We start from the raw sequence: 23,323 nt of genomic DNA on the forward strand, positions 1-23,323 counted from the left end.
GTTGGAAGGAAGCTCTGAAGCTCTCTGGTCCAGCAGCTCTCAAACCAGAGCCAGCATTTGCCCGGGGTTTCATCTAGCAGTGAGCTGAATGCTCCAAGGACACAATATCCCTAGATTTCTGCTCCTCTCTGAACATACTCAGAGTGTTCATTGCATTTCATAGGATCACAGAATTATTAAGGTTGGAAAAGACATCTAAGGTCATCCAGTCCAACTCCACCCCACCATGCCCACTGACCATATAGGCAGGATGAGAGCTCTTACCTCCCCATCAAGCATCGGGGCCGCTGCTGAGTTGCCTTCACATATATGATGTCAGAGCGGGCACTGATATTGCTCTGACTGAATCTGACTCCATGATTCTATGAAATGCATAGACATGGTGGTCACTTGTTGACAGCTGGACTGGATTATCTTCGAGGTCTTTTCCAACCTTAATGATTCTGTGATTCCACAACTGGAGAAACTCCAACCAATCTCCAAAGACTGCTCCCACAACCCACTTCCCAGGCTACCCACCTGCAGAAGCAATAGAATGGACAGAAAAGATCACCTGCCTGGCTTTATTACTGGCTACAGAGAAAAGCAATTCCTCTCCCCAGTGTCCCAAGCACTCATCCGTGCTGCTGAGGTCACATGGCATTGCATCTTGCTCAGCCACAGCTTTCAGTGATGGGCTCATGTGCAGGTGGAGCTCATCCAGCATATTTCAGCAGCTGGAAATCATCTCGGTGAAAGATGGAGCTGGGACATGTTTGGCTGCACCTTGCAGGGGAAAGAAAAGAGAAAACAAGACAAAAGAAGTCATCTGCAGCATCCCTGTGTGACCCTGCCCCAGGGGGTGGGTGTGAGGGTTTGTATGGGGAAGAGATAGCCTCGCTCTGTGAAGCAAGGGAGGGAGAAGCAGAAGTCATGAAACAGGGCTCTGTTTGGCCCAAATTCGATTTGCATGGTTAAAACGTGTTGATCCCATACAAGGTTTTCCTGGCTGGGAGCTGTGCTTGGTTCCACAGCCAAGCTTATTTCTTTTCCAAAGTGTTCAGCATAAATTAGACTTTCACAGCCGCCTTTGAATGGAAGGAGCAAGAAATCATGTTTTGTCTCCTGTCCAGGAGCTCTGGGAGAAAGGAGCTGTCAGAAAGCAGAGCAGCTCCTTCAACATGTGCTCTATGCATCCCTGCCTCCTGGCTTTACTCCCCCTCATCCAGAGCACCATATCGTAGCTCCTGTGTGCTGCCGTCCCCAGTGAGGGGCTGGTCTGTACTCTCCCCTGCCTCTGAACCATGGGGTTCACTAGATTTTAACACACAGCCCAACCTGGCCAAGTGCCCTGCAGCTCCCCAGGGTCTTCACAGCCTCCAGCCAAACAAGCTCAGATCCTTCTGCATCCCAACACTGATTGTGTGCCCCAGGCCTTTGATGTGGTGATGTGTTTCTATTTTTTCTTGTACAACTCCATGGGCATTTATGGAGAGAGACTAATTCCCACCAGCACTATGCAGGACACCAACACTGAGCAGCTCCTGGGAACCAAGGGGGAGGCAAACCCTACCAGCACCTGCAGGGAGACCAGCGAGGGTCCCAGATTGCCCATCATGTTGAAACAGAGGTTTAAAGCGTCTTTGCTGGAGCCATTCCTGTTAGTGAGATCCATGCAGTCCATTAAAATTAGGGATCTTATTATGGGCTATATAAAAAAGGTAAGGAGGAAATGAGAACCTTATGAAGGGTTTCTTATGTGCGCAGATGGCAGGGGCACCTGAGGCCAGGGAAGCCTCTCCAACAGGCTCCATGCAAACAAAGCTGCTCGCTTCTCTGCAAGTTTTCTCCTCTCTTCAGAGGACAGATAGATGCAAGACCACCTTTTTTGTGCATCCCCCACCTGGTGTTGTCAGTGCACACTGAGCCACCTGGAATGGGGCAGCCAGCAGGCATGGGGTCAGAAACCTGGGACCTCAAATCTGGGTCCATAACCCCTGTGCACACACTAGGTTGAAGTACAGTGAACCCAACAATGTGGCCAAGGCTTTGCCTGCACCCTCCTCATTCAGGCTCTTAAAATAAGGCTCACAGACTGGTTTCATTTTCACTAATAAATCCTTGCTTGCACTTGAGGCTGCTGTGCCTTTTAAAACATTATCCGGGGCTCTGATTACACTCCCGATGAAAGCAGGCTTGGCCCTATTAGTTTTCATGGCAAGGAGCAGTGCCACGTCCTGCTGTCCCCTACACACTCAGTGTAACCCAAGTTCCACAGGAAAGGGAGTGGAGGAAAAAAAAGCCATCTCCTAGAAGTAGTATCTGCCTCCATGTGCTCTCCTAACCAAGGGCACTGTATAGCTAGAAATCCTCCCCCTGCCAAGGAGCAGCTTTAATTAATACATGCCGTTATTATTTTCTTTTAATAGTGCTGTAGTGGTGTTTCCTTTTCATGGCTCAGAGGCCACAGGTTTTGGTGAGCAGGAGCTGAGTGCCTGCAAAGGAAAAATAGAAGCCATTCTCATGGCAGTACTCTGGGTCATTAGTCTCAATTTGCAGGTGGGTAAACTGAGGCACCAAGGGGTTAATGGGAAAGGACAAGGGAGATAAAGGGGATGGGGAGGAAGCCCTGTACTCACCCTTTTGCCATGCAGGTGTCAGCACAATCCCATGGGCTTGAATGTATTTCCTCCCTTGTAAAGCCCCTGGCCACCCCAGGAAGGAGCACACAGCTGCCCCATAGTGAGCAGGCACTGGCCTGGCTGGGAGCAGTGGGCAGCAGGTGAGAGCACAGCCATGGCCACAGCAGATGGGGGAGGCATGACATTGCGTGGCAGGGCTATTATTTACCAAGCGCTCGTGTTTGTCATGGCTGAAGATGACATCTTATTAAGGAGTCATGACACTGGGGGATTTTTTTTAAGCCTGGGGGCCAAGAAGGCTAATGAACAGGGATTGCTCCAGGAATAGAAGGAGGGTGGCGCCATTTGCAGGTGGCAGGCGAAGCTGACTAATGGTTCCCAAACCAATTGCTGGGATATTTCCAGGCTGTGGCTCGGCTTCCTGTCCCTGCTTAGAGGCGGGTGCTCCCGTGCCATGGTCAGCTTCAATGGAGCAAAAATGAAAAACATCTGATAACCACAGATAGCTAAAGACTGTCCTGCAAACAAGAGCCATAGTGTGGTGGGGAATGGCTTTTGAACAGTTTTTCCCAAACCCCACCATGCAGGTGGCTTGAAAGAAAGGCTCTCAGCACATTAAATGTGAGACAGTGAATACAGAAGCCAGGGGGAGAGCAGAATGGGGATCCTTTTCTTGGCAATGACACCCAGCTCTGCCCTGCATTGTCTCCCCCCCCCAGCAAAGCCCTCCTTCCCCACGCTCCCTCCCTCCTCCTGAAACCAGAGCTGCCTCCCATGCACCGGCTTCTTATCACTGCCCAGCTCTGTCAGTGCAGATGCTTGACTAATGTTCCCTTGTAAAATGTTGTGTTAAGCACATTCCAGCTGCTGACATTAAATACTTGGGCTGGGGCAGTGCTGAACCTCCAGCGGATGGAGCAGAGCGCTGAGCCATCCCCAGTCGCGCGCCTGGTGCTGCCGCAGTGAAAACACTGGCTCTGTTCTGCCCCATCTGCCTCCCCTGCCCTCCAGCCGGGCAGCACCACAGCTCTGGCAGATGAAATAATAATTACCCTGTCCACATCTCGGCCTCCCTTGCATTCCTCCATGCTAACAGCTCAGCTTATTTTGTTTTCGTCCACAAATATTGACTTTCTGGGTTCTTTTCACCCCGTGCCTATTAAAAAGGCATTGCTCTTATTACTGTTATTGAATTTGTTCTGCAGCTGGGAGAAGCATCCAGCAGCTTCAAGGCAATTGCCTGTGCTCCTGCATGCCAGCACAGTGCCCTCAGTACTCTCTTTGCCCATGGGACAGGACATGGGGCAGGATGGGTGCTGCTGAGATGTGCTCAGTTCCCTAGGTGGAGCTTTGCTGCTCCATGCCTCAGTTTCCCTGTTGCACATTGAGAATCCTGATCATCCCTGCAGTGAGTAACCACAGATGGATGTGCGATTGTAGTTGCAACTTGATTTATACTCAGTTCAGCTTGAAACTGTGCAATCCCTCGACTTGTAGGGATAACGAGAAGTTGATTCCAGATGCCTTAATTTGGTTGGTGCTAAGATCACAAAATAATCCCCTTTGTTTTCACACTAAGCTTAATTATCCCACCAACTAATGTGCATGGCAGCAATGCCTGCCCAGCCCCAGGTATCTGGGATGTGGCTGTGGCAGGGTGCTTTTTCGCTTCATCCTGATGAAGTTTTCAAGGTGTGGGGTGCACATGTGATAAATCCCCCCTGGCAGAGGGCTGGGACAGTGGAACCACAGCCTGTGCATGAGGAAAGCCTGTGTTCCAACAGCTGTGCTCAGCTCTGGCATCTCTCCCAGAATAAAACCGATGGGCACCACATTCCTGGGGCCTCCCCTCCGTCCTCAGCCATTGCTCCAGGAGAAATCTTGGAATGCTGGCACTTCACCCACACATTTCACCTGATTCTCAGATCCCCAGCTGGGAGAAGGGAGCTGGGATGTGGAAGAAAGGCTGTGACATCACTCTGGGGTCAGTGTCCTCATCGAAACCTTGTCCTGTCCTCTGCAGTGTCCTCTGCTTCTCCATTGGACATCCGACAGCTGTCTGCTTGCTCTGGGACACCTTGGCATCTTTTGCTCACACATCTCCTGTGGCCTCCGGGGGAGGACAGGAGCCCTTGGGGTGATGTCCATGCAGATAAGAAGTGACAGGGCTGCATCCCCTCCACCAGCTGGTTGTGCTCAACTGCCTGACAGCTCAGCTGCAAATCTGCAGAGGACTTTCTGTGCTGAGCAGACTGACTGTTCCCTCCCATTATCCAGCAGCCCCTGGGGCTCTCAGCATCAACTCCCTCATCCCAGCCTCCCCCAAGATGCCCTTTACCTCCCAGCTATACAGAAGCTGCCAGCATCACCCCAACCATTGCCACGGGGTGGGCAAAGCATGGCAAAAGATGCTGATGGGGCCATCACATGGAGGGAGATGAGGATACGAGGTGTGCAGTTATGGCCACAAAGTCATGATTCCATGCAGAACAGATTGCCTCCTGCCCTGTGACCAGCCTGCAGAAAATAACGTGGCTGCCTCTTTTCCCAGCGCCGTTTTGCTGAAAGCAAATGTCAGTGTTGCCATGCCCAACTGTTTATTTTGGCAACAGTGAAGCTCTGGCCAGCAAGAGGACATGAAGAGGTGGATCAGCTCCTAACACGTCCCACTGAGGATGTGGCCAGCCTGGTGGGTGCTTTCCTCCTGGCTCCAGGCTGCATGGCAGCAGGTCCATCACAAATACATACTTCCATTGCAACAGCCTGCAGGAAAGAGGTTCTGCCTATGGATACCACCCTGTGCCCCACTGCTGGCCCTGCCCGATGCCTGGGGTCATTCCAGGCATAGCAGCCCCATGTCCCTGCTGCGGGAACGGGAGGAAAATCATCGCCGAGGAGTGTCCTGTTCTCCTGACCTTTGCTCTCAAAATATTTAGGATCCCACAGCATGCAGTCACAGGCCTTGTTCAGCTTCAGCACGATGCCATTTGCCTCCCGTCTCAGCTGTCCCCAGTAATTCATCTTGCTGAGGTGGGAAGGGGGAGAGTTGCAGGCAGCAGGGCCCCCTTGCAGACCCCCTGTGATCTCAACAGGCCCACACACCCTGGCCACCCCCTGTCCTAGGCCTGCCATCTCCTGATGTTGCTGCTCTGTTTGGTTCCTGACCTTCATCCCTCAAGCCAGTGGTGGTGAAGGTCATTGGATCGAGCCCTCTCAAAGGTTTTGGTATTAACAAAGGGTCATTAGGGGACAGCTGGTCTAATATTCAGGAGGAGAAGTCAGAAGTGTCTGAGAGCCACAAAGAAGCAGCTCTGGATCCCATTATAGCATGGGGGATTTTGGTCAAGAGCCTGGGCTGTTGGCCAAATGAGTTGTACTGCTGTACGGCCATATGGGCTGGTGGCCATGAGTCACGCATGTGCTGTAACTCCCAACTCAAAATGAGAGCATTCAGGCTGATCCCACAGAGTTATCAAGAAGAACCTCCAAGAAGTGGAGCTAGAGGAGGTCACTTTGATCACTTGGTCCCTCTATCTTTACATCTATTCACTGCTTACGGGGGTAGAAAGCCAAGGAAACTCAGACTCTGTGTGTAGTGGAGCTCCATGTGGGACAATGAAGGTCTGACCCTTCCCACCTCCTCTGATAAATCTGGAGGAGTCACGAACCAAAACCGAGCAAAGTTTTGCTCAGACTTTAAATGCAGACTTTAACAGGAAAATTGCTCTCCTGCCTTTCCTATACATAGTCCTCTGCCTCCCTCTCAACCAGGCTGGTGTTTTAGCTGGGAAGCAGAATCTTGAGTGAGCAAGGAACGATAAATGAGTGCAGTGATCATTTGTTCTGTCTCTGTTAGAAGGGTTTTAAATGTGGAGCCCCAGCTGTGGAGAGACAGGTTAATAACGAAGTGAGGCTGTTGGGGGTTGGTTTGGTTTTAACTTTGTTTTGGAAAAGCTTGAGTGTTTGTGGAAGGAAAAAAAACGTTTTATTCCATTTCTGAAGCTATTTTTAATGGTGAGAAAGAAAGGCATGAACTGAGATTTTTGTGTGTAGCCAATGTTTCTTCCTTCTCCATACTGAGATGGTAGGGTAAACAGAAGGGGAAAATGCAGTCTTAGAGAACCAGTCCATTCTGCCCCAGTCTGTATGATGAAAATACTTATCAGACAGTTATTTCTGAGAGTAAGCATTGTTTCTTCATGAAATACATGGGATAAAAATGCCATTTTGTTTTTTTTTAAGTCTAATTTTGGCAATATATCTTCAGTCTTTCTTGAGGTTCTGTATGGGAGCTGTTGAGTCACAGCCTGAATCACTGATTAAGCACCTGGGAAAAGGACCTGGTCAGCCCCAGGAGCACAGGTGAAGACAATTCAGATGTGAGGCTGGAAGGGGTGGAGCCTGGCTGCCCCTCTCCTAGACCCCATTTAAGAGTTGACTGCCATTGGGGAAGGTTCTTTTTCTGGAGATCCCTCTTTGGTGGAGCTTTCCCTTGTGAACCCGGAATCTTCTGATATGGGTAAGCAATCTTCTTCCCTTCCTTCATAGCACCTTTGTATCATCCCTGTCTTTCCATCACCACTCCTTTATTGTAATATCTTTCCTGGTGTATTGATCTGCCCAATTGCTACAGGGTTTTCAGCTGAACTCACCCTGTATGCTCAGAAATCCTTCAGTTACTTTCCAAAAGTTCCAAAGTCCATCTTTGGTTTTTAGGCAGAGAAATGGAGGTATGCTGCTGAAAAGCCATGCCTCCTTTTCCTGATGAACCTCCAAACCTCCAGTGCTGCAAGTCAGTGATGAAATAACCATCCTCTGTGTAAAGCTTTTAATGCTGAATGTGAAAAAGTAAGCAATGGGAACAGGGCTGTAATTTGTCTCTCTCCTTGGAGACCGCAGACTTTTGTGGCCCTATTGCCATGCTGTCAGCCAGAACTGATTTGCAAATGAAGGGTCTGAAACTGTAGCAGGAGTCTATTGCTGCTCCTAGCATCCATCCCATAATTTTCTTTTGTCTGCTTTATTGCTCAGGGGTAGGGCCAAGTGCCAGCAATATGACAGCAAGGGGTGAGCACTGCCAGTGGATCCATTTTAGGCTTAGTTATGAGTATCCCAGGTGAAAAGTGTTAGCTAATAGAATCAGCCTGAAGTGTCAGCCCCCATCTGCAGGAGCAGGATCCATCTGGGATGTCATTTGAGAAAGAACCTACCCTGGATTCCTCTACCCATTTGCAAAGATGTTGGCTGTAGCTTTTAACCTCCGTTACTGGGTTGATCCATCTTTCATGTATCCACCAGATCTTGCTGTAGAAAGATGTTATTGACTGAGCTGGGTAATCAGAGGGTGGGTGGAGTGGACCATTTGGGCAGCTTGCAACCTAACTCTTTCTTTTCTTTCTGCCCAGATTCTCCGGGCTGCCAGCAGGTGGGATTCATGATCAAACAGGATATAACAACTTGCACCTGGATTGCAAGGTAAGGGTGCTTGATTCTTAATGTTAAAAGCTGTGGCAAATGTGATTGGCAACACCAGGTATGTCCTAAGCTCAAGAGAGAAGTATAGAGCAGCTTGGGCAGTGTTGTCTTCAGGAAACCTTGGGGGAAGTGTCTGTTTGTCACGGACTCACAAGTGAAGAAAGATTTCTGTTCTTGGAGAGCTGAATCTAAAGCTGCAGTTGATTGTTGTGATATATTTATTGTCATGGCTTTGTTGTGATGCTTGTGATAATGTTGTCACGTTTGATCTTAGTTCTGTGTTGTTTCGTAACTTCATCTGGCTGAGTTCTTTGCAATGCTGCTTAGGTCTCATTTTCTCTGTCTGGTAAATGAGTGTCCTGTTCTAGATGTGAGGATAGTTGACATGATGGCAGTTGCCTCTATTTGTAGTGTTGGTGTTTAGAAAAAGAGCTCTTTGTGCTTTTTTGTTCAAGCAACTTACTGAAGTGTGAATTGTTTGCTGTAGATGAGTGTCATTTTGTTGTGTGGATATCTCAGTAATGGCATTCAGAGGCTTTCTGCAGATAAAGGACTAAATACATTTATCTTACCTGTTAAGTTGTCCCACTTAATAATGTGAGCTTATGGGATCATTAAAACAACAGAATTCCGAGGCTTTGCTGGGAATAAACCTACTGAGTGATGTTTGTGAGACTAATTTCTTTGTAGTGGGGTGTAATTTCTTTGTAGTTAGGGTGGGAGAAGAGGCGTTTTGGCAGTGCATGAAGCAATCTTTGAAGTCTGACTTAATTTCTTATCCTATCAGGTTGCCCTAGGATGGGGTTGCCCTAGGATGGGTGTGGGGGGTAATTTGCTACAGGTGTTTCTCAGAGTGGTGAAGGAGCTGTGGTGCTCAGGTGTAGGTGGAAGTGTAATTAAGTGCTAACTCAGCAAGCTGGGTCTTTCAGCTCTGTGCAACTAAGCTGAAAAACTACTTCTCTTGAGGGAAGGACATGTTGCAGCTTCTTTGGTTCCTAGGAATTCAACTTCTGGATGGGTTCAAATGTTAGTAGAGCACAAACTATGCTTGTCATCTAATATGCCTTTCAATGCAGCTGGGGACTTCACCAGATGAGTTCGGCATGGGTGTCTTAGAAAGAAAAACAGCTTCAATCTGGGGCTACCAAACACTGGGGAATGCATGTCATGCTGTAAACTTCATGTCTAACTTCACTGTCTAAAAACATCCCCACTCAGCAGCTTCCCCAGGATTCTGGATGTGGTTCTGGCATTGGTTTGAGAAGGAATTGGGATACTTCATAAGGAGAAATTGGGATCTGACTACTTTTTTTAACTGATTTATCTCCTTGGTGAGTGGTAGGGATCCAAACTGTTCAGCTTTAGCTCTGATTTTTAGGTGGTTGGGGAGATCACTTAAGGCTAAGCAGTACACTATTCCCTATGTGAAGTATGCTCGCTCTTTGTGAATTTCTGTGTTCTAAAAAGGTTCTACACCACAAAAGACAGTAGTAGTCCTAACAGTCTTATTTTAATTAGTTGTTAAAATATGAATTAAAGCTCTCACTGATAGAGTGAAAAACTTTCAGCAGATATTCCTTGACCCTGCTCTGTCCTGGTGTCTGTTACTCATCTTTGGCACAATCAAAGAGCTGAAACCAGACTCTTTAAAATGCTGGAGTGGTATGTTCAACCTGGTGTTAATTACACGTGTCAGTGATATTTAAGTGGTAGAGAGAGGGCAGATGTGCCAAAGATCAAGTTTTGCTGGGCCAAGATTCAGAAGCAAAACAGGACATGGCTTTTATAAGGAGAATTCATCTTTGGCAACTTCAACTCTGGATCCTGGAGACCAGAGCCCACAAAAATGGGCATTGCTCAAATTGGCTTTGCTTTGATTCAGAAGGCGACATTAGATTTGGTGTTGTGGGGTCTGGCAGAGTGGAGATGAGTGCATTTCTGATGTGCTTGGTTTTGGAGCAGAAGAGCTGAGATGATGCTTTGTATCCAGGCAGGATGTCTTCTGCTGGGAATGAGACCAGCTGCCTTGTAATCTCTTGACCAACTCTTTGGCATGTGAGCTTCAGAGCTCTACTCTGAAAATATCTAGCTTAAATTGTAAGACTGCTTCTGACCTCTTCCTTAAAATGTAAGATTTTCTTTAGCAAAGGGAAATAAGGCTTTCCTGAGCAATGAGTCCAATGAAATATTATCATTGCAAGCTTTACATCTTCTATATCCTTGTGCCAAGCTGTATCTCATTCCCTGATCTCCTAATGATTTTCTGGACAAGAATATGTACAAGATGCATCTGTTTCTGAGCTGTTTGTGGTGTTCAGCTGGCTGTATTTCCATGTCTGTGGGACAAAGGAATTGGTTTCTCTTGAGGGATATGAATTAGTCTGGCTTTTCATTTTCTGTTTCTGCCTTCTTCCTACCTAATTCACAGTAGTTTTATGTCTGAAGTTCAGTGATGATAGATTTAAGTGTGAGAATGTGTCCAGTATTTTTAGAGGAGGTGGATAAATCAACAAAACTTACCTCAGTGTCTTTAGACTCATAAGGACGAGAAGAGTGAAATGTATCCAGCTTAGCTAGATGAACTTGATATGACATTGTTAGTGTGAGAGGTTTGTATGGCATCAATCCATGGGTCGAAAGGAAGCTGTGTAGGGGGTACGGTTTGCTGGAGTATCTTAGGTATCCTTACAGTTTCCTTCTGGAGGCCTTTCCATACTGTAGGCTTTTCACATCACACTTTGCAATTCAGTAATGAAGTCTGCAGATGAATGTGCATCAGGAGGAGGAGCATGCTGTACAGGTCTGCTTCTTGCATTACTTCTGAGAGTGCTGTGATCCTGTGGCAGCTGTTGACCAACAGGGTACTTGCTAACTATGCCAGCATCACATTTATTCTCATATGGCTTCAGTGGGGCAGAGTAACTTGTTTGCGTCCTGTGTAGCTTAAAGCTCTCTTTGGTGCCTTGTGATCACAAGTTTTTCCTGAAAATGGGATGGGACACCTTTTTGGCTGCCTTTAAACCTTGGAAATGTTGCTGAGACTTTCTGCAAAAGGGGAACAATACAACCTCAGCTTAGAAGTTAATTATAGCAATGGAAATTTTTCATACAGACTTTCTAACGTGAGGCTGGTATTGCTTTTCAGCAGGCTAGAAGGTTTAGAAATGCCACTTTTAATGAAAAATGTTTTAATGGCAAATACTTTCCACACTGTAATGGTTTTTCTTGGGTTTGTCTGAATCCTATTGAACCTCTATATTTCTCAGAGTTATATGTACCATGGTTTGGCTCTGTTTTTTGCTCTTGCTCAAATGCAAGCCTGTTTTAGGTGAGGCAGATGACTGGGAAATCATGACAACTGACTTCAGTGATTATACAACTGCTTTTGTTGCACTCAGACCAATTGGTATTGAATATTGCATGAAGGCTATTCCTGAGCCTTGGACTAAGGTGTATTCATTTGCTCTACCCTGGACACTCAAATTCTGGGCCTTACTCTCCTCTCTGTATTAAATTCTATTCAATTGGATTGTTTTATTTCTTCATTATTTTCTATTCCATTCTGCAAAGTCTTATTATGCTCTGACTCATGCTTTATTTTCTGGGCTCATAGAATCTCATGCAATGGTATGGCTAGAGTTCAGATACTGTTTGTGGAGCTGATAAAAGTCCTCCAGCACAGTGTTGTGCTGTGGCAGGTACCTGTCTTTGCTATATCACAGATGATAAAATGGTGGAACTCTGCCTTTGGATGTAATGATCATAAGTTTGAGTAGGGTGGAATGGTGACTAGATGCAGTCACTGTGAAGGGCAGGCTTATCAGTGTCTGTTGATCATGGAAGCCTTTACCCTTTTGGAAATACTTCAGAAAGATGAAGTGCTGGGGGTACCAGAAGTCTGGATGCAGCAAAGCTTGAGATGTGTCCCATGGGTGGCTTTTAGGTCACAGCTATATTTCTCATGATTGCATCTCCTGAAGATCTAAGACCATCCTAATGGCACTGAATCATTAATCATGGATATTGAGAGCTGTCCTCTTCTTTTACAAGCATATCCAGTCATAAGGGGTTGCAGATCTGGTGTGGCCCATGGCTTTGCCTTTCAGTGTTAGGTAGTCACTCCTGTGTTCAAAGTAAGTGATTGACTCTGGAACCACCCCAACACTTCAGAGCATGGAAAAAAATATGATCCCTACATGCCTTTCTCTTTTGGGTCCTGTGAGTCTGGTGTGGTAGAAAGGTTCAAGTTGACCCTTAACTTCTGTAGGGTATAGACGGAGGCTGCTGTCCCTTCTGGTTGTGCTATTATCACCATGTGACTATTCAAGGTTTTTGAGCCATCTCTCTGACTGTTGATTTCTGCAAGATAAGAGATGGACATCAGTGTCCAAATTAAATGTTAACTTTCTAACTTCAGGAACAAACCTGGGGGATTCCTAGTTCCTAACATCCCAGGCTGCACACAAGTGCAGAAGTGCTTCCTATTGTAACCACCCTTTTGAGGACACAAATCAAGTCTGTTTGCAGTCTGAATCATATTATGTTTAGGGATGAGTTATGAAGCTTTCTCCAGCACCCATAAATCTCAGATGAGAAACAGCATCTTCAGTACAGTACCCACCCAGGCCAATACCACTTCTTGCATCTGGAATTAATCATGGCATTAGGCAAACAACAAGGGTTCATTAGGACCAAAGGTGACTTTAATTTAATTGAAATATAACTTGGCAAGTAAAGAGGCGATCCAGTTCACAACACCTAATGGGAGGTCTGGGTTATATATGGAAAAGTTAATGGCCGTAAAAATATCCAAACAACATATTTGTGCACGTGTTCCAGTAAAAGTCTGAGCCAACTACTTTTTAATGGTTCGGGTTTTCAAATGTATATATTAATGCTCTTAAAATAAGAATGAGACTATATGAGCACACATAGCATAGAAATATGAGGAGGGTGGGGGTGTGAGAGAGGGTGGGATGGCATCGATGGAGGCCATGTTCCTTCTTGTGGTGGAGAGAAGGCTGCTGATCCTCTTTGTTTCCCCCCAGGCTGTGTCTGAGTAATGGTTGTATCTGCCTTGCCCTTTTAGGTTGAGGAATAAATGCCTTTTCCCCATTTTCATGGTGTTTTGTACAGAGGTGCAATATAAACGTTCCTAGAAAGGATGTTTTGCTGTTTTGGCAGTTTCAAGCATTTAAGCCTCATAGAAAATTATACGAGCATATAAAGTATTTGAAAAGCCTTCCAATGAAGATATTGGCATTCCCTTGTGAATGACCACCCACAACCCTCGAAAATAATCATATTCAAATACTAATTAAGTCAGTCAGCCTGTAAATCAGCGCAGCAACACAGCCCTTTTAACTTTTCCCCTCTCTTGTACAAAAGTCTCTTCCATTTCTGCATAAACACTGCTTCGTAAATGGACTCCTACATAAAATATTATTTATATTTTAGTAGGTAAACATATGACACTATGCATACATCAGTGGGCAGTGACATCATGGGACCAGCCTGCAGAGTATGTAGCTTTATACCTATTTACACTCTGGGCCTTCTATAGAGAAGGGGCCATCTACATTTTCGTGGGGGTGTGATCTATATATCCTGAGGCGAATGTGAATCTCTACTTTGAAACAGACTACTAGAATTAAATCTAAATACTCATAGATTCTTTCCACTGGTGTTTCTTCTTCTAAATGTATAGTGCATCTTAGTGTGAGGGTTCATTTGATGGGTTATGATGGAAGATTGTCTTGTGATGGTTTCACAGGGAGTTGGTCAGGGCTGTTGGTTAGAATCATTGTGAAAGTTTGGGATGCTTAATCTTTCAGTGTTGAGCCTGGGAGTAGTTGGTGAGAGGAAAGGCAGTTTTAGATTAAATACGTATAAATGAATAATAGATGCCTACTTATGCATGTATGCAGACGTTGGTTGGGATGCTCTGTATTGAATGACTGCTACAAGGTGCTTAGAGAGCACACAATAAGGCATGGGGTAGAAGTACGTCTCCTGACAGCTCAGCTGAGATTTCCATATGGTTTGCTTAGTGCCTCTTGGGATCAGCTCTGTCTTTTTGTTGTTTCTGTTCCTGTTCTTTATTTCAGCAGTTTTCCTGATGGTTTTATCTCCTTTCGGGTTCTGGGCCGCAGGGGAGAACTCTTTCTTTTCAGCAGTTGACTTGAGCTTTCAGCAGTGCTCGCTTTGTGGCTGAGCTGGCTTTAAGCACTTCCTTTTCAGTAAAGCAGGTGTCTTGGAGGCTTTGTGAAATGGTCAGGTTTGGGAGGAGGAAAATCGGAATGAGATAAATTGATGAATGAAAGTCTGCTACCTACTGTCTGTGGCAGCAGTTTTTCAGGTCCCGAGGGGTGGAGTGTGATTCAGTGTTAGTGGTGAACCCCTTTCATTAACTCCAAGGATAGATGAGAGATAAGAGCAGAAATGATGGCTAATCTTGGGTTTAACACAGGTAAGTGTCTGCCAGACACCACCTCCCTGTACTGGAGTGGTTTCTGAAGGGCTATCCCCAAAAGGGGGAGCTTTTAGCCCACTGCATGTTGTGTCCCCAACTGGGTGGCCTGTTTCACTATAAAGGACCATACTGGAAACACAACAGGTTTTGCACCTTGCAGATACTCCTTGAAGCTCAAATATCCTCCCTGATTAACGGAGAAATAAGCTGTAAATGTAGCTGTGCTTTGCTAAGTAAGTTGCGTTTTGAGTAACTTCATATCAGATCTCTGCTACCACCCTTTAAGTCTTGGAAGGTGTGTATTTGGCTCTGAGATGGCCTTATGTTGGCTTAGTGCCTTCAGGTTGGCCAAGGAGCCAGGCAAAATGGAAATAAGCTAGGTAGTCCTCTTTAGAAAACTGATAGGAGAGAACTATGCTGTGCTCAGCTCTGCTCTCCTCTAACACTCTTCTGACTGTCTGCAGCCTCCTTGGTCAAACTGCTGTGAATTTTCTTGTACAAAAGGCTGCAAGAGGTACCTGTGCAGGGTTGGGAAGCACACTGAACAGGGTGCTGGTCTTCTCCCCAGACTCAACCTCAGCTTTTGCTCAAGCCCAGATGTAACCACTGTTGCACACTTGTTCCTGCCCCAACCTGGGGTTTTCTGGGACGTTTAGGAATTTGCCAAGGCTGAGCAGTTCCTGCAGCCTCTCCCTCAATTGCTCACAAGGTTGGACTTGCATGTTGCCATGCAAAGCTGGAGGTGCTGGAAAGTAGCAAGTTGTTGATGGGGCTTCTGTGTGAAACAGCATTTGTCACAAGGTAAATGGAGTAAACTAGATCCTAATTAGTCTGCACAAAGTCTAATGCCATAAATGAGGAGCAAGCGCTATAAATTCAGCCCCTAACTTGCTGCATGGTGATTTCCATGCATAGACAAGCCCCAAGTCACAATTCATTACAGCTCTGCTTCGTAGAGCAGGCTATGTTGTGCTTCCCCTTTGCAGAGGGCAGATTGTCAAGCTGTGACCCTGCCTTAGTTAATTAACCTTCAAATGGGATTTATTTTCCCTTAGTTACTTGTGTGTGCACACATTTGGTAATAATGACTGTCCGCTTCCCTTGCGTTTGCTAAAAGGGGAGTAAGTCATTTGTTACAGTGTTTTTACCAGAGCTAAAATATAAAATAAAATCTGGGCCTCAGCTTTCATGGAAAATTGATAGCTTTATGCCAGAAAGAGACAGTTCCATCACAGCCACTTCTTCAGCTGTCTGCAAATATTTGAAACCCTGGGATATTTAATGTTTTTCAGATGGTGATAAATCTGCAATAGCGTGGCCTCACTTGAGCTTAGTGAGGGATGAAGTGAGATAGGAGAAAATGCATGAACCAGCACGGGAGAGGTATTGCTGGTCACACTTCTGCTGATGTCAGGACAGGTTTTCAGGACCTTGTGTGTACCAGTTGGCTTTGCCAGGGAGAAATATACACTCACACACATACACACAACCTTCCAGTCCATTTCCCAACCAGTTGTGAGTGCTGAATGTTTGCTTTTTCCTTCCCTTCCCTCTCCCCCCCCCGCTTTTTTTTCTTATTATTTTTGCAATCTGATGTTAAAAATATGAGCTTACAGCTGGGGAGGGAGAAATGTCACTGCCTAAAAGCATTTTTGCATCTGGCAAGCCTGAGACATTGCTTGGGGGTTTGTTTGTTTAACCTTTTGTTTGCTGTGCAGACCCCCAGGGGCGAGTTGCAGAATGTGGTTGGGTTGCAGAGGAATAAATTGCTTATTTTTTAAATTTTTTTTCCTTAAAGAGTTAAAAATAGTTGCATATTCTCCACGTACTTTGCTTGTGGTATTGCTTCTGCCTGCAGTTTAGATATGTTCTGCTGATGCACCTGATGAGCTCTGGGGGGTTGGTGAGTAATGAAGTTCCATGGGTTTAGTGGGAACTAAAGAGATGTTATTGAGAGACAGTCAGCTAGAAATGGTATTCGGGGAACTGAAATGTCTGAGTTTTATTCCTTAATTCCAAAGGAAAACAATGGTTGCAGTGGCAAAATGTTATGACGTTGTTGGGAAGGCCCAGAGATGAACCTGGTTCTGTGGTGCACCTCACCCCAGGTGATGGGGCAAGGGGTGATGCCAGCAGAGGACTGTGTGGCTGTGAGTCCCAACCCAGGAGGGTGGAGGGCTGGGGCTGTGCCTTGGCTTGGGTTTCTCCCTTCCAGCCCACCACAGCTAAATCAAATCCCCCACCACAGCTGCGATGCACTGATGGTTTTTATCCAACTGTCCTTTTATGAAGTTTTAAAGAGACAGAAACACCTCAGCAATTTGATTTTGGCAAACAGCTGGAAGCCAAGTGTGGAACAACAACAACAACAAAAAAAATCCCTGTAAAAATCAGGGAAAATGCCTGTGAATTTCCACACGTTTCACAGAGGCGGTGTGGTCTTAGAGGCAGCAGGGTGGTCTGGATGTTTTAGTACTGGCGTGGAAAACAGGCGCTCCTGTGTGCACTGCCAGCTCTGCCACTGGTGTGCCATGTGGCCTTGGCGGAGGCACCTGACCTTCCCATGTCTTCATTTTTTTTTCTCCTCTCTTTCCCTAATTCTATATATTAAAGAAAAAAAAAAAAGAGAATTGGTGGCCCCAAACCTGGGTGGTGGCCAGTCTGGGCTTGGCACAGCTGAGGAAGGTGGGGCGAAGGTGGCTATGTTCCCGGGTTTCAAGGGCGGCCAGGGCTGGAGCTGTTCCAGGAATAAAGAGCCTTGTTGACCTCAATGGAGGCCCTGATCCCATAGAACAAGCTGTTAACGCTTAGCTGCCTCTCACCTTCCCTCTCAGAGCATCCTGGAGAAGTGAAGAGGTTTTTTCCAGGAATTTGGGATGCAAATGGTATGTGGTTAGAGCCTGGGCAATATGATTCTGGCAAAGCCCATACAACCTCCATGCCCAGCTCTTAATTATTTACCTCTTTCCTAAATATTCCCTTCTGGGATGAACTTTCCCAGGCTTCATTTCTGGCCTGTGAGATCTGAGGAGGAGAAAATCCCTTTTTCAAAGGAGTCAATGGTGGGAAAAGCTGCAACAAGTAAAACAGTTGAAGGTTGTTCTCAAAGATGGGATGAATGGGTCACAGTTATGGGGAGATGAAGGGGTTGTTGGGCTGTGACTTTATGGATGAGCTGAAAGCAACTCCAGCTGGCAGCTGTCTTCTCCTGTTCATCCCAATCCATCCACTGTTGAATGGGAAGGTTCCAAGGGGAATTGGTTCAGGCCTGAAGTTTAGAATGCTCTAAGGACATCCACAGTCTGCTGCCAAATTCAGTGGGCATTTGTATGATATGAAGCCCTTCCCCTTGAGCATCCCTGAGTGGCTGTGAGCAGAGCTGCCAGGGCCCCTGTCCCCATGCTTCCTACAGCCCTCCTGACTCTGCTCACAGTCTGTGCCCTCTACCTTACCACAATATAACCTTCTACCTCTGCAGGATTTCTTTGAGTATGGAGCTCAGCACTCCTATGAGAGGCAATTGGAAAACAGGGCAGCTCAAGCTGGGATTCAGAGCTGTCTTGGCAATTCAGGATTTGGAGGATGAAGGAAGCAATGTCCATCCTCTCCCGGGTTTAACCCTATTAATGATTACTGCAGAGCAAACAGGAAATGCAGTGTGGTTGTTAACACTGCTCTTTCAACTGAGACTATCTGAGATGAAGCACTGGTGTCAGAGCTACTCACTCTCACTAAAGTCTTACATTTTCTCCCCTTGTATTGGTTTTGATCTGAGTAAAATTAAGTCAAGAAATAAAACTCCTCCCCTTATTTAGCATCCTAGAGATGTAGCCGAAAGTCCTTCTGCCTTTGCCTACTGCAATCACTTTGCTAAAGGGTAAATAACTGAAGAGCTACCTGTAGGGAGAGTCGATGGATTCTCCATGTAGCTCTTCTGAAAACAAGTATTACTTGCTTCCATAGACCTTCTGAATGTTCTGCATAATTAGCTTAGAATGAAATATCCGGGTATCATCTTGAGCATTGTGAAAAAGTTCATACAGTAACTGTGAGCATTTCTTGCCTATCGCAGTATAAACTGCATGACTTTAAACTTAGTAGTTGTTGCTCTGCTGAGCAGCCCGGCACCTCCTCATGTCCCAGTTAATGCACTTAGCCTGCTGTCAGTTCATGTTTTCTTGCAGCCAGTTGTGCTAGTGCAGTTAAACAGGAAGCAGTGATGAGGTATTTCTTTGCAAGATCTGATTTTAACAGGCTATAGTACAATGCTTTTACTGACACTTTATGATATATTATCAAAGCAATGTGAACCAAAATGTGTTTGCCAAGGTTTGAAATTATTCTAATATGTTTTATAGTGTTGTCCTTTCTTTAATTCCTTTGCATCCAGATCCAGCAAAGCACTTAAAGCGCTGTGAGAGTTCTTTGACAATCCATTTCCTTGCTGTTGTTGTCCCTCTATCCCTGTTTGGGAATTACAGCTCTGTCAGCAACAAAGTTTTTAAAGTCAATTGTGTGTTCCTTGTGATTTCTGTGAGGAATGACTCCCCCAGAAACCCTTTGGTTAATGCATGAAATTGAGATGTGGGTGGGATTCCAAAGCTCTCTTGGAGGGTTGTAGGTTTCTACTGAGTTCCATGGAGTTCGCAGAGCATTGGCTGTGATCACCATGGGACCAGGTCCTGTTTTCTGGCATTCCCACAGAGGAAATTAGGACCTGTCTCTCCTTCTGGAGCTTTGTCTCTTCTGTGTTGCAGTGAGAGACTTCCCAAAGGTTGAAAAGGCCCTTGGAATGGGAAAGTGGTTGGAACTCTGACTAGGAATATTTGTGCTGGGATCCACTGCCTGATTTGCTCTATCCTATGTAACAACTTCTGATCTTTCAGTAGGTGTCTGTACCTCATCTTGGCAATGGCTCAAATTCAGTAGCAAATATGTGTAAATACATGTGGCATCTCATTTCTCTTGGTTATGGAGATACCCTGGCATCTGTGAAGCTCTACAGGCTCATTGCCTATTTTTGCCAAAGATGGTTCTTCTAGGTCCTTTTAGTTACAAACTCTCCATTCTTGGACAGCATTACCAAGACCTGATGCTGTCTGAAGTGAGAACTACATGTTTTGATTCAGTGGCTGATGCTGGGAACGCTACTAAGCTTTACTGAAGGACCAGGAATGTTGTGCAGGAGATGGGAAGAAGCACAGCTTCCACTTGAGAGCATGTTCCCATGGGCTGGAAAGCCACTTCACATTTCTGTTGGAGCTGTAGAGCTCTGGTGAGGTTTCACTTGATGTAAATGAACTTCTTGGCTTCTTGAGCACATCCAAGTGAAGAATGGGCAGGGCCATACGTATATTTTGACAGCTTTTAATTATCATACCATAACTTCTTAAGTGTTATGACAATGTCCTATAATCACTGGTCTCAGAAGATGTATCTTTCCTTCTTTTAATACTTTGGAACAAACTGATCTCTGGCCTAAACTCTCGGGTTAGCTGGAGTTGCACCACTGATGGATTTGGACCCATGAGTTCAGCGGCTCCGGGAGGCTGTTTGCAAGAGTCAGGCTCTGGCAAGTGGTCGACTCTGAGCTCAGCTGGAAAAGCTTGTGAAATGAAATCACAGTGCTTTGCCCATTAGGCTTGGGATGAAAAGCAAGTCTTAGAGCTGCCAGTGGTTCATATTTCATGCACAGAGATTTACTTGTATTAAGGCTGTGATGAGTTTGAGAAAGAAAGAGAGGGACAATTTGTAAGCCAACGCTGAAATAATACTTCCCTATGGTAAGTGTATAATGAGAATTGTTGCTGTTATTGGATTGAGTAAGTCTAAGATTGTTTAAGATATGCAGGTTTTGAATAACGAACCGTATCACTGGTGGTTGACCTCCTGTTTTATTTTTATATCACTTCTTATTTCTTGACATCCTCAATTTGCTTATTTGCCTCTGAGTCTTTCTTTCCCAGTCCTCTGCCCTTCTCTTTTTGCACCACTTTCCCTAATCTTTCCTACTTTGGCTTTGGAAGCTTGTCTTCTTAATGGATATCTAATATTTGTCATGGGCAGCACACACTTTGCATGGAGTCTTAAGGTATGATTGTAATACTTGTAAGCGATTTTGAGCTGATCTTGCTTGGAAATAATGTGGCCACAACATCAAAGCATCTTAGGTCTTTCCCTATTTGAGACACCTACCATGGTCTACCTCTTGAGAAGTATCTTATATTTGTTTTGTGTGATAGTTCAGGATGTCTGGAGGTTAGATCTTGTTGAAAGAATTAATCTGTAACACTGAGTCTGGCACAGAGGCCATACCATAGCTTTGTGTCCCAGTCCTCATTGGTTATTGACAGGCTGCACCGTAACTGGAAGATCTTGACTTCTGGATGCAATGATGGAGCAGCCTTCTTTGGTCCAATGAGCAGATCAAAGTGATCTAAAGCTTAATTTAGTTCTCGACCACAGAAGGCTGTCCATCTTCTGGATCCCTTTCAGAGCAAGAGAGCATCCTGTGCAGATGCATTCATCCATGCCTTTGGGGGGGGATATACTGATGATGTATACATGATGTGTTAAAAGACCAGAAAGTTCTTCAGGTCTCCTCTGCAGCAGGACTAGATATCCAACTGGTTTTTTAAAAGCTCATATTGAAGCTGTTGAAAACCTGTTGGAGACCTTATGAGAGAGAACTGGGATCTCAACTAAGAGGATTTGTTTCCCTTGGGTAATTTCTGTTTTCCATTAGACACTGATCATATAGTCTAGCTCTCTGCGTAACTCCATTGTTCATTAAAACAGACAAGCGTGGAATATTTTTTTGCACTAGTACCTTTTGCCAGAATGTTTCTGTGTATGCATAAGAAACGATAAATGTTTGTACCAACTCTCCCTCTTCTCTTCTTGTGTGCATAATGCTTCTATAACAGCCCTTGTTCTAGTAGGTCGACTTGGGTCAGAATTATTGCTGAGTAGCCATGGCAGGAGTGAGGAGCACAACATGTCTCTCTTGCAGCATGCCTCCAGGGCTTTTGAGAATGGTTAAGGAACAATCCAATGTAGGATAAAGAGCAGGAAAGACCAGAGTAATGAGGATTATTGTGAAAATGGTGTTTGGCTTTAGTAGTATCAGGAGCAGCAAAGCCATACACTCAGATTAGTTTTGGATGGTGTGGAGTGCATCAGATGGGGAACAGGGTGTCAGGTTCATCCCACCTGCTTTACTCATAGAGTGAAGGATATGGTTGGTGGCCTTTGTGGAGATGAGTTGATGGAAGAGACCATTAAGATCATCTAGTCTAACCAACTTTAATGATTGTGTGAGCTAGGCACATACAGCACTGAGCTGGCAGAAGGCAGTGTGAGCACATCAGGGGGCCAGACTTGCCTTCAGTGCTGCAGCTTCAGGGGTGCATTGTTGGCTGCTGGCACCCTGGGAGCAGTGCCAGGCAGCAGGCTGCCACCAATGGGTGAAGACAACTTGTCATGAGTGAAGCCCCCTGTGGGGAGTGGAGCTACTGTCTCCATGCACAAGCAACACGGCAGAGCCTGTGGTGGTTGGCACAGTTGGAAAGGCTGCTGTTAGTGCAGGAAGGATCAGATGCCCTGCAGACTCCTGCACTGCCCCATCCAGCCTGGCTGTGGTCGTGTGCTGCCTCTCCTCTCCTGATGAGCAGTTAGAGGTTACAGTGAATGATGTGATCTTGTTCTTGAGTCCAGGTGACTTTGAGAAGGTCATGCCCCTGGCTTTGATTGCAGAGACCTCTTAGGATGGGGAGCATCTTTTCCCCTCTGTCTGAACCTGGGGGTAGAGTGGGCTCAGAAGGATTGTTTATTTGTTTCTTTAGGACTTTACTTCACCTGTATCTGTTCCAGGCTGTTTTCAGACAGATCCTGCCAGCAGTTTGTGGCACAGATTGTTCCTAACCTGGTCACATTGCTCTTGCCTTTTGCCCTTTGCTTAGCAAGTGTTTTTTTTCCCCATTTGTTCCATCATGACTTTTGAACTGCCACCATTTAAGACTAAAATGAGAGAGATAAAATGTTCTTAATTTTAATTAAAACAAAGTTTATTTTGTTATTTCATTAGCTGGTCATGTTATTTCAGGTCTTGATGGTAAAGTTATACATTACCCTATGGGTACTTCTAGCTGTGTTACAGGATTTCTCATTCACTCTGTCCAGAACTGCTCAACTCCTGTGCTGAACTCCATCCTCCTGCAGCCTGGAACTAGTGCCATTAATGAGAACCACTCCAGTAATAGCAGAGGGCTCTTGAGAGCTCCATATAATTGGGAAAAGGTACTGTTGACTTTACTGGAAGGCAAACTGCCTGAGCTTTAAGAGCCTACTGCTAAAGATACCAAGAAATAGGGCCTGATGGTTTGGGAAGTAAGATAAGGAGGTGGAAGCTGGTCAAAGCAAACAAGCAGATCTGGGGAAAACACTGTCTGTCATCTCCTGGTATGCTGTCAGGAATGCTGCATTCCCAATGGTTCCCCTGGTGCAGGACCAGTGGGTGAAATCTCATCCTTCAGATGGAAATATGGCTTTTTGTCTGGATGCAAGAGTAGTTCCTGGGGCCATCTATCTATTCTGGGGCTATCTGAGCTAGACCTGGGCATCTGATGTCTCTGCTGCTTCTGGCAGCCTCAGCATAGTGTGCCATGAGAGACTGAAAACCATGGGGAGTTTAGAGGGGGCCATGCTCCCTACACATCTTTTTCTATTCATCAGTTGGATTTCCTTAAATCCCTGT

At 45.7% G+C, this 23,323-nt stretch overlaps 2 long non-coding RNA genes across 3 annotated transcripts in view; one reads left to right on the plus strand and one right to left on the minus strand.

Annotated features, from left to right (window-relative positions):
- Window positions 1-552: 552 nt before the first annotated feature.
- Window positions 553-2,801, minus strand: LOC146759061 (uncharacterized). 2 transcript variants are annotated; one of them, XR_014932928.1, is made up of 2 exons: window positions 2,619-2,801; window positions 553-765 (listed from the first exon to the last, which is right to left on the minus strand). It is a non-coding gene; the product is annotated as an uncharacterized LOC146759061 (long non-coding RNA). The 2 variants fall into 2 exon arrangements; XR_014932929.1 differs by lacking the exon at window positions 2,619-2,801 and adding an exon at window positions 1,318-1,541.
- A 4,113-nt stretch (window positions 2,802-6,914) lies between these two features.
- The window catches only part of LOC116653739 (uncharacterized), a 215,597-nt gene continuing 199,188 nt past the window's right edge, over window positions 6,915-23,323 (plus strand). The window contains exons 1-2 of the long non-coding RNA XR_014933051.1: window positions 6,915-7,140; window positions 8,027-8,096. This is a non-coding gene — a long non-coding RNA (uncharacterized LOC116653739). The remainder of the gene's footprint in view (window positions 7,141-8,026; window positions 8,097-23,323) is intronic.

Source organism: Coturnix japonica, chromosome 11, assembly GCF_054131305.1.
Source record: "Coturnix japonica strain WE chromosome 11, WE-NBRP24, whole genome shotgun sequence".
In the NCBI taxonomy this organism is placed as follows: domain Eukaryota; kingdom Metazoa; phylum Chordata; class Aves; order Galliformes; family Phasianidae; genus Coturnix; species Coturnix japonica.